Genomic DNA, 12280 nt, shown 5'->3' on the forward strand with positions numbered 1-12280 from the left:
AGAGGAACGGATGAAAGAGTAGAACATGAGGAGAAATGCAAAAGCACCGAAAATTCTTTTCTCAAATCCGTTAAGTGCTCAGTGTTCAAATATTGAGCAAGTACAGTACATGTACAGGGTGCCCCAACAAGAACGCCGGATTTGGATTGCGCCATTGTCTTGTCGTTGTTGGGTTGGTAGCATATGATTCTTACAGATTTAAGTATTCTTGTCCATTTTTGTTGTCTTGATGTTGTTTGGTTGGCGGTACTGTGGCACCGTGGCCACACCTCCCACAAGACGATAGCCTTGATGCACGACAAATTTCCGGACCGGTCCTTTCGTGCAACGGGCACCAGAACTGGCCAGCAAGGTCATACGACCAGACACCTTGCGACTTCTTCCTTTGGGGGTACGTGAAATTGCAGGTTGATGACAACAATCCCCGAACCCTACCAGAACTCAAGGAGGAAAGTTTTTGAAAATCTGTGTGAGAGTCATCAGTAATCACTGTACATCGATAGAGTGACTACATTAAGAACAAGTCGTGGGGCACATATGGCAGTTTTTCATACTTAACTGGCAACATGTACCCTTTGTAATAATGTGGAAATATATGCAATTTCATGAAAATAAATGAGATTTTTCACGTTATTAAATCCAGCTTTCTTGTTGGGACACCCTTTGTACATATTATGTTATAACTAGCTGATTGCTCGGCGTTGCTCGGGTATTTGTTTATCCCAATATTCTATTAGACAGGAATATAATGAATTCTAACTATAGTATAAAATGAAATTCGAGTTGAACGGCATTGTGAGTGTCTCTATTCATCTCAGCGGCCCCGAAAACTATGGATTCCACACTAATATCGGTCGTTTTACATGTCAACCCCTTCACACCCCCAATTTCTAGGGGTGCCAGGGGTGTCTTACCCCCACAGTATTTCTTTCCAGATTGTAAGTTATATGTGTACCAAGTTTGGTCATCGTGAATGTCACCAATTAGCTTAGAGACTCCGAAAAATATGGATTCGACACTATTCGAGGTCATTTTTGACATTTTATTTTTCACCCCATCTCACCCTCCATCCCGATAGATGATGAACTTGGAGTTGAACGGCATTCGGAGTGTCACTATTCATCTTAGCGACCTCGAAAACTATGGATTTCACACTAATATCGGTCGTTTTCGATTATTTTTTCCATGTCACCCCATTCCCATCCCCACCCCTAGGGGTGTCAGGGGTGTCTCACCCCCACAGTATTTCCTCCGAGATTGCAAGTAATACGTGTACCGAGTTTGGTTGAAATCGCTCCAGGAGTTCGAGAGTTATGCCGGAACAAACACACACACACACACATACATCCATTTTTATATATATTGATAAATTAGACCTCGAATTTAGGTTTTTAACCTATTTTTTCCTTCACAGGTATGCAAGAAATAATAAGTTATGTCAGCGTTTCGTTAAAAAAGGAAACAACTGATGAAGTTTATAGTGCCTAAAATAAACTATTTTGCTTGTTAGAACCTATTTTAGGTTTCTGCGCCTAAATCAAGCCTTTTTAGGTTTTTATATATTTTTAAATGTTTTACAGGACACAGGCATTTGCTTTGTTTGGTTACGAAGAAATTCACTGAACGTGTTTTAAACGTACTCTCTGTCCATTTCCCTTCCTCCAAGTCCATGGTGATTTTTCAAAGCTGTAAACAAAGCAAAAAGTCTGATGCCACTGTTACCTCCACAGTCCAAAGTGCAAACTTCTGATCTGCGTGATCTTGCTCACTTTCGTGTCACTTCGGTGCTTTCTGGCATTCACACCTTGCAAACTAACATTTCAGCATTGCAGTTTGCACCACTCACTCACTATGTTCTTGTTGTGCGGAGTTTGGCTGTGGATAACGTCAAAAATGATTGTTGCCTAACTATACGGCGAAGAGTGGATTTTAATAGCAAATTTCCAATGGTAAGTTCTGCCATCGCCGTAGGGTTAGGCAGCACACATATCATTATGCAAGATGGTGCGTATTTCAGGATATAGGTGTCCCATTTTCATTGCCGGTGACGCAGCTCGGCTCCAGTGTGCCCAATAACGCCACGAGTTTATTTAGTCCCATTTGTAACTGCAAAGTCTGCGCCACTGATTCCCTCCAGATATTTGAGAGTTCTCCGCGCGTTGGTAGGAACGAAACAGCAGCAACAAAACCACGTGGTTTATTGAGCTCTCCGTGGAGCGATGGTTCGGTTCAATAAATGGGTAGAGCCATGTGAGAAAAAGCGTCGTGCTCCGTTTGCAAGCAGACGGCCGCGCGAATTCATTCAGTGCGTGGAGTGGAGTGCGTCACACGCAATTCAAAGGAGGGTAGAGACAGAGAAGACAAGCAACTGCGCGGGGATATCGCGTTCGCTGCTTTTCTCAGAGAGGAACGAGATAAAAGGAATAAAACCAAGGTGGTTTGATTTGAACCATGTTGATTTAATTCGGTTTAAACAAATAATTGATAGAATAATGTACGTACATAAGGAATTTGTAAATATTAGAGTTTGATTGATTTGTTGTTTTAAGTCCACTTTATGCACATAAAGGCTAATCGGGACTGGACCTACAGTTTAAAGTGGGATCCGAACCACTATGTGCTCCATCGGGTATCGAACCCGGGACCCCATGATTACAAGGCGACGACTGTACCATTGCGCCATCGGAGAGGCCCTAGATATCAGAATCCCTTTTGGTGAAAGTACATTAATCTCGTTATCATTTAATGGTGCTTATTAAGCTCTAAGAAGGGAAAAGAAAACAAACAAAAAATATGTACTGATGGGGTAAAGCTCATACGAAGGCAAACTGCAAACATATTTAAATTTATCTTGATTTAAAATTCAATAATTCTTATCGTAGAAAAAATAGCAAACATTTTGCGTATAATAATGTACAAAATACTATTCATGTTAAACCGTAAATAGTGTCATTATCATTAAGCTGTAAATAAACATGGCAGCTGATATTTTGCAAACTATCATTAAGTATCACCAAAATTCAGCTACAAAGGCTATAAAAATATTTTAAGTTACAATTATGGAATGTTTTATTTTGACTGGAAGGAAAGTTACTGAAATTATTAAAGTTTCATTAACACACTTAACGAACGTTTCCATGGTAGGTTCATATATACAGTATCAGAAACAAAAAAAATGTATTTTTACATCCTAATTTCTTATTTGCTTAAATCAAACTGTTCAAATATTTTTTTACAGGGCCGTTTAACAGAAAAACCTATATCTATATGCACGTGCCAAAAAGCATACAAGAAATGTTAGTGTGTTTTCTTAATAAATATATATTGAGAGAGAGAGGGGGGGGTAATCAACTTTATGGTCAATTCAGTAATACTTACTTTCCGCACTTCCGAAAGTACAACGGTAAAATTCAGAAAATAGAAAAGATGTCCAAAAACGGGATAATTCCTGGATAGAGAAATAATTCGGAAGACAGAAAAAATCCAGAAATCGAAAAATTCCCGAATCAGGACAGCGTAATTTGAAAAACAAAAAATCATTGGCTTTCGTGATTAATGCGTGTATCACGAAATGCTTTTTGAAGATTATATGCCTTTTATTATATTTTTGTGTATAAAAAATACCAGCTCTAATTGTAATACGCCTCTTTGATGTTAATTATGGGTGCATAATCATCATCAGTATTCTAACACGAATGACATTTTTTTTTGTAAAGTTAATTGATTTTATCCAAATTATTGGAAACCCAATACAATGTTAATGGAAAACAAGGTCTCCACTTAAGAGCCCGTATCACCGCTGGTGACGATACCTAAAAAATAGGTTCTTGCGTCGACCTTCTGTGCTCGAACAGTCAAGTGTGTGGCATTTAAGAAACTTACATGTGCCCCACGCTATAATTTGTCATGATATTAATATATTGCTATATATAATTTGATTTTTTTATTTGATTTAGTTTATTTTACTTCGCGTTTTGTGCCTCTTGGCTAATTTGCGAAGATGGGGTTGAGTGATGAAATGATGAAATTGATGAATGGACATTCACAAACAACCAAGCCCGACCGGGATTCGAACCCGGGACCCTTGGCATCGCAGCGCGATGTGCTAACCACTCGGCCACAGGGTCGGGCTTCTATATATAAAAGTGGATGTATGTAGTATATATGTATGTTTGTTTGCATAACCTCGAACGCCTGGAGCGATTTCAACCAAACTTTGTACACATATCACTTACAATCTGGAAATAAATACTGTGGGGGAAAGACACACCTGGGACCCCTAGGGGTGGGGTGGGGGTGGGAAGGGATGATATATAAAACGACCGATATTAGTGTGGAATCCATAGTTTTCGGGGTGGCTAAGATGAATAGTGACACTTCCAATGCCGTTCAACTCCAAGATCATTTTACACTATAGTTAGAATTAATTATTTTCCTGTCTAATATAAGAAATCAGCTAGTATTATATATTTGTTATTGTGATTTATGGTGTAGTGCCTATTGAAGTAAGTAAATAAGTTCTTTTAAGGGATAAGTGGATGCATGATACATAGTGTGCAAATTAACGGTGGGTGGGGGGATGCCGGGGTTTTTTCTCACCACAAGAAATTTATTTTTATTCCTGACAGGGATGTTTTTTTTATCCCCCTCAAAAAAATGGCTTAACTGCGCAACAAACACAATTGAAAATTCATTCGTGTCCATTATTGGAGCAGTCATCATAGATTTTTCCCTGTCGAAAAGTATGCAGCCTTGTTGATTAAGAAAGAGCATTCTGCATGCTGTTTTCCACTTGGACTCTCTTGACATACTGCTGATATTTTACATGTAGCTATTACAGTACTCACATGAAACTTGTAGGTGGGTTAGATGGAGTAAATGGTTTGAACTTGGCAATAGAAATTTCTTCAAGTTTTCAGTGTTACTAGTTCGTTAGCTCTTTTTGTGTATGACTGCTAACATACACAAATTTGCACCCCTCCCCAAAATAGTCTAAGTCCTGAAATGAAATCACAAATGCGCCACTGATAAGGATGGACGATATCGGAAATTTGATATCGGCGATATATCGCCAAATATCGTGAAGATATACCATATCGCCGACACGATATATATCGCCAGATATCGTGACAATGTGTCACAGACACGATATATATCGCCGAAATATCGTGACGATATATCGCCGACTCGGTGTATATAGCCAAATAGCGTGACGATATATCGCGGACACGATATATATCGCGAAAATATCGTGACGATATAGTAGTTGATATCGCCTGGACGATATTTTTTCAATATCGCGATATATCGTCTGGACGATATATCGCCCAAACACTAGTCATTGAGTGGACATCACCCCAAAGCAAAAAAGGCTTCATTTGTGTTTGTATGAGTATTTTGTGAACTTGTATCTTAACTGTTGGGCCCATACAATGTTTTTCAAAAGCTGGTATCCCTACTGTACTGTTCCTTCTTGTGAAATAGTGAATAAACAGAAGGTTTAAATCGAAACCTTGTGACTGAGTAAGGAGTGTGTGTACAGTAGGGGAAGCGAGCAACTGTAACCAACAACGGTAGTAAATGATTGCAAGCTGTTTGAGCCAACCCAAGGCGGTTTGAACCACAGCAATTTGTTGAATATTCCTCCTTCACTTGCAACATCGCGTGTAAATATTTCATATTTGAAGCAGAAAAATCAGGAACTGGGCAGAGAATTCGGAAGCACTCATCTAAATTAGTTCCAAGACACTTAAACCAAGAAAGACAGCCTTCTATAAAGAAATATTATCATATAAAAGATTGGCTTCTTCTCAATTATACTTGTGTGGGTAGATCGCCTCTATGTCAATTCATGCAGTCATGTCACCCACCGACACGGATTTCAACGAAATTTTGTGTATTTGTAGCTTTGACCTAGGTAAGAAACCATATCACTTTTTTCTTCTCTTTGCTTTATACTTTTACGATTGAGGAAGGTGAAAGTTTTCAGGATTTGCTTATATACCTAGGTACCTACAATATCTCTTCTGACTTTTCCTTTCAGGAATGTAGTACATTAAAACAGGGTTGTTAAATGTCCAGGAATTTTGAATAAATTTGACACGTTCTTTCCCATTGCACTAATATTTATTGTTAATCTTTTCTCTTGTACAAATGTTTATTGTTCTTTACTCTTAATTTCTGTAATTTACCTATCACTGATAATGTCAGGATAGTAACTAACCTGCATATACTTATCTTGTAAGGGCTGTTACCATGGCAATTACGAGTGTATTTTGTCTTGACTTGGAACTTCAGGTTCGGTTTTTGGAAATAGAGTGATGAAGTTGAATTATAAGAAGTTTAATTTCTTTGAGTGACATGGATTATATGTTAGAAATATAAGTATTTAGTTTGCAAAGAAGTAAAATAGACTTCCTTTTTCTTAGTGCAAACTTAACTTTGATTTTTATTTGGTTTGAACAACGAAGAGAGATATTACCTCCACACCCTGAGAGGCATCACGTGTATGCTTTCGAGTCTTTCATGTGAACTTATTATTTGCTCTGGTAGTTAAATCATGTTCTTTTGACCAAAGAACGTGTCAAGATTTTGGAGCAACAACGCGGGGCTCGAAATATGTTGTTTTGTTAGTGTTTATTTTTTGTGTGTTCGTGAAATGTAATTGATTTGTGATTGTGATGGAAATTCTGTACTAGAAGAATATGGATAAGAAGATGTTGAGAAGTGCAAGTAAACCGTCGACTGAGGAAAATGAATCTCCAGTGCAGTCAGTTCCAGTTACAGCAGACCTGCTTTCTTCAATACGGATTATGTTGGAGGAAAGTACAAGGGCTATGGAAACAAAGATGCAAGAAAACTCCAGTGCTCTGGAATCTAAAATTCAGGAAAACATTAGAGAAAGTTCTAGCAATCTGGAAGCAAAGATCCAAGAAAACTCCAGTGCGCTGGAAGCAAAGATGCAAGAAAACGCTGGAAGTTTGGAAGCTAAGTTTCAGGAGAATGTTGCCATGTTAGAACGCAGTTTGAACTTAAAGTTAGAGGAAAGTGGTAGAAATCTGGTGGAATCAGAAAGGCGCTTAGAAGAAAAGCTTTCACAGGGTTATTCGAAACTCACAGAATCTGCTTTGGAGATGGGACAGAGGCTGGACACTTTGACTGTGAAAATGAAGAAAATCAACAGAAGATAAAAGGTAACATTCAAACAGAGATCGTTAACTTACGTCAGACATGTGAAGCAAACTCTCAACAAGTAGAGTCAAATGTGCAAAAAGAAATTGCCATGTTGAGAGAAGAGGTTGAACAATCTCAGGGTAACTTCCGTAAGGAAATTACTGAGGAACAGAGCAGTTTCAGGAATCAAGTATTTGAAAAGGTGAATCATCAGGTAACTGTTATTACAGATAACTCAGAAGATACCATTAACCAGAAAGTGACAAAGAAACGTGCTGAGAATATAAATGAAACCGAGGGATACAGAAAAGCTGACGAAGAATGGAGGAAAACAGTTTAAACTAAACAAGACAAATTTTCCTCAGATGTTGGTCATATCTGTAGTGAAATTGTTCATATTTCTGATCAGCTGAATAGGTTGCAGATACAGATTAACTCTGATCATTCACCGTGTTGATGAAGGTTCTGGAAGATCGAAATTTTATCCCATCTGTTCAGATGAAGCTTCAAACCCGCAAAGAAAACTCCAACGGAAAAAGATGTACAAGAAAATGAACGAATCCAGCTCTTCAGACAGTGAATCAACTTCTCGCAGCAGAAGAAACAGAAGAGAGCCTTCTTCACGCATTGTACACACTGGTGTAAATCCTAGTATGGCAGACATCAATTCTATGAGAAAGTTCGATGGCAATATTATCGCTACTTCAGCTGAAATATATTTAAATGAATTGAATACAAACCTTGAAATTCTACAAATTCCTCAACATTATAGGCTCGAAATCATTCCATGTTTGTTAACTGAAAAGGCCTATCACTGGTTTTATTCACATAACAACGATTTCCGCACTTACTATGATTTATGCAGAGAGTTCAAGAAGAGTTTTGCTTCAACAGAAGCGAAAGAGAGAGAATTGGCGTCTGTGAGGAAAAGGCGGTACAATAAGCAGAATGATAACAATGTGGAGGAATATGTTTGATCCGTGTACTCTGCCTATAGGAATCTGAGTAATCATTACCATGGCCGTATTTAGAGGGGGGGGTTTCTAGGGTTCAAACCCCCCCGAAACATCTGACATGTTGGATTAATGGAAGTTCAGAAACCAAAATCTGCAACTCTCTTCAAAATTTTCTTTTCGAAGCATCACAAAAATACAAGGAGACAATGTTGAAACGATCGAGCTAGAATTTTCATTCATTTGGAATTCTGAAAGAGTGAAACAGGGTTTATTCTCGGAATCGCAGCCCACCCACGACCCCTCCATTTTCACTTCTGCTGTCCTCTTTCCAGTGTACTTCCTGCGTCACAAGGAATATAGACTGAAAATTCTCTTATGATTGTCCCAAAATTCCCTTTCCAACTTTTAAATTCCCTGTCCGATAAAGTCGAAAATCCCCCTTTGATAGGAGTTCAAACCTAGGATCTCCAGTTTTGTAGTGCATTACGTTCGCGATTGAGGTTACAATTCATGCACCAGGCTGTTTTTAAAAAGAATAACTGGTTCCACATTTTTCAAAATCCCAAAAATTAAGTTTTAAGGTCAAACAACAAAAACTTTATGACTAAATATTCCATCTAAATTTTAGAACTTTTTCTTGAAGGTATCTTAAAATTTAATAACAAAATATAATAATTGTGCATTTCAGTACACACTGTACGAAACGAAAAAACAACAACAAAAGAAAAACAACCTTGTGCTGGATATTCACTCATCTGCTGGATTGCGTAAGCCTCCTTAAGGATATAATAATGTTAATAATAATTATTATTATTTTGGAATAAAATTGTTTTATTATTATGAAATTTTGATTATTATTGTATAATTATTATTATTATTTATATTATTCAAATTTCTGGCGACACCCATTAGAACAATTATGAATGAACCCCCCCCCCGAAAATTTTTCCTGCCTACGGCCATGATCATTACACCGAGCAGGAAGTAGTTAATCTAATCATCGGACAGTTGCCTTGGAAAGTAAAGCAATTGTGCTTGGCTCATGCTCCGAACACCGTGGATCTCTTAGCGGATTTTGTTAAGAGATATGAGCAAGCAGAGGAACAAGATTCTTGGCGGTGTACATGGACACGAGAAACGGGCTCTCAACAAAACAGCAGAGATGTTCAAAGAACGTCTAGAATTCGCTTAGTTCAGCAACAAAATAGGAGTAACCCAGCTGAGAGTCCATACCCTAGAAATGGAAATAATTACCGTCAACAGCGTCAGTTTCGATCACGACGAGAATATCCAGCTTCCAGAGGTAATCCTTACGATAGACCGTATCCTAACAGCGGGTTTTCTTCCCCAAGTCAACAACGTTTTTCTCCACAGAGAGATAACAATGATTCTCCAAGCATTCAAATGACGAGCAGTGGTGTGCAGACAGACATTGTTGAACCATATCCCAGCGCTGAGCAACAGCGTAGTGTAGTAGTAACGAGGAACTTCTGTTGGGACACCGGATCTAATCTGGACCAGGTGCGGGATTTCAACCCTCGCCTGACATAGAAACGTTCCTTATGCTAAGCAGTCTCGGAGGAAACTGGTGGCAACAAGAGAGATTTTACAGTCTGGTGACATAGATATTATGCTGATATTCATAACAAATCAGAATTTATGTGTAAATTAAGGCAGATCGTTAAGTATAAAAATTCAGTGAGCTAGAAATAGAATTCAGAACTCAAATTTGTAGGCAAGCGTAACTCAGTTCTCGAAACTACTGAAAGCACCAATCCAGTGGAAGTTTTCATTGTTATGGATTGACCATAAGATCAGCTGTTGGTTATTCGTTTCTGCGAAAGTATAAAACTGAGATCAGTCTTATACATAGAATATTATATTTAATGGTGGATGGAGTGTCGATTGAAAAGGAGCTAGAAGAGAATAATTCAGTAGACAAGTAAATGAGGGTCCGGAAATTTAAAACTAGCCATTAGAAATGGATTTCTTTCACCAGAAGATATGAAAAAAAGAAGATTGATTTCAGTAAATTACCGAAAATGGAACGAAGAACCGATTTAAGTAGAACTCTTCACGATCAATAGGAAGGTGTCTTTGGAAAGGCCTGGCACTGGAAACGTTTTTCTATGAGTTTGTAGTTACGACATGTTGGAGAACGAGAGCATATTTGAATAGGCTGCTGATTGTTTATTTGATCTGGTCTTATTATTTGTATGAAGTGTCATCGTTTATTTATGATGTATCAGAAGTCCCATGCTGTACAAAAAAATGAATCTTTCTTCAAGCGTCCAGTTTTATCTCGGAACTTGTGAACTAAAGACATGAAGAATTGTAAACTGTTTTCCAGACATTGAAATCAAAATCTCCTAGACTGTTGAAAGTTTTCCAGTTCTTCGTCGATTTTGATTTTTCTTCGGAGGGGGCAATTGACACGTCCTTTCCCATTGCACTAATATTTATTGTTATTAATTATCTTTTCTCTTGTACAAATGTTTATTGTTCTTTAATCTTAATTTCTGTAATTTACCTATCACTGATAATGTCAGGATAGTAACTAACCTGCATATACTTATCTTGTAAGGGCTGTTACCATGGCAATTACGAGTGTCTTTTATCTTGACTTGGAAGTTCGGGTTCGGTTTTTGGAAATAGAGTGATGAAGTTGAATTATAAGAAGTTTAATTTCTTTGAGTGACATGGATTATATGTTAGAAATATAAGTACTTAGTTTGCAAAGAAGTAAAATAGACTTCCTTTTTCTTAGTGCAAACTTAACTTTGATTTTTATTTGGTTTGAACAACGAAGAGAGATATTACCCCCACACCCTGAGAGGCATCACGTGTATGCTTTCGAGTCTTTCATGTGAACTTATTATTTGCTCTGGTAGTTAAATCATGTTATTTTGGCCAAAGAACGTGTCAAATTGAAGCATTCCACCGAATAACACTGTATGGCACATTTCAGTGAATGCGAGAACAACGGATAAAACCTGTGTTGTATGTTATTAGACTACAGTAGAAACAACATATAACCTTATACAAAAACAGTAGCAATCTTTGGGCAACATCCGACCTTATGACTGGCCAGCTTGTAGCCTGTAGAAGCAAGGCCGGAGCATGATTTCACTGGTAACTCAGCACATTCCCAAAAGTGCCATACAGCGTTATTCTGTGGAATGCTTCAATTCAATTCTGGTCCAAGAGAGAAAATCAGCAAGCGTAAATGGTTTCTGGACCGTAAAGAACCTTTTTATTTGTAAAGTATTTCAACTCGGTCCAGCAATGTTCCTTATGGATGAATTTAAATACGGTCCAGGAACCATTTTTCCGGCTGAATTCAAACGTGTCTGTTAATCCTGGAAGACGTGCTGGAACCCGTCTATTGACATCGTCTAGTTGTCAGAGGGAATGCAGCGAAGGTAAGATCCAACCATGTGCGTGTGTGAGAGAGATGACGCCAAGCTACCGCGAATCTGCGTAAATCAAATCATTGCATAACTTAAATCAGTGCTATGGCATAACTAGACATCCTTATTCCGGCTGACTAATCAACGTTATAGATCAGAGTATAGGTTAACAGCAAACAATAGTTCATTGAAATATATTTGTACCTTCAGAAAAGATAAAAGGGTTCGCACGAAGAACAATTATTCATATTATACTTAAAACCCTAAACGGTAAATTGTAAAAGGCAATGTAGCCAAGAAATAGCATGAGTATAGTCAAAGTATTAATTAATCTAACCTTTGTAATTATCATATTGTCACAATATGCCATGGAAAGTGTGTATGAGTGAGAGATCGAGTGAAAGAGGGCAAGATGTACTGTGTATTTATCTGTGTTCTAGTATATGTGTATATTCTGAACCACCTTAGTACTATGTCACGTCATTTCAGGTGCATGAAAACAAATCCTCCTAGGTTTAATCTCGGTAACTCCAACTGTAGGCACTTATCCTGACCGTATTATAATTCATGTAATGTTTAATTAAGTGACAGTTGTATCACGGGGAAGTGATTCTGCGTTGTTGAGTTGCTTTGTCGTCGTTGCTTAGTTAGTCAGTTTAGTTAGTTTTATAAAGCACGTAACAGTGTTAAAAAAAGATCGAACTTTTGCTCTTCTTGCTTTATTGCTCATGATAAACACTT

This window comes from Lepisma saccharinum, chromosome 7 (assembly GCF_977018435.1).
Source record: "Lepisma saccharinum chromosome 7, izLepSacc3.1, whole genome shotgun sequence".
Classification (NCBI taxonomy): Eukaryota; Metazoa; Arthropoda; class Insecta; order Zygentoma; family Lepismatidae; genus Lepisma; species Lepisma saccharinum.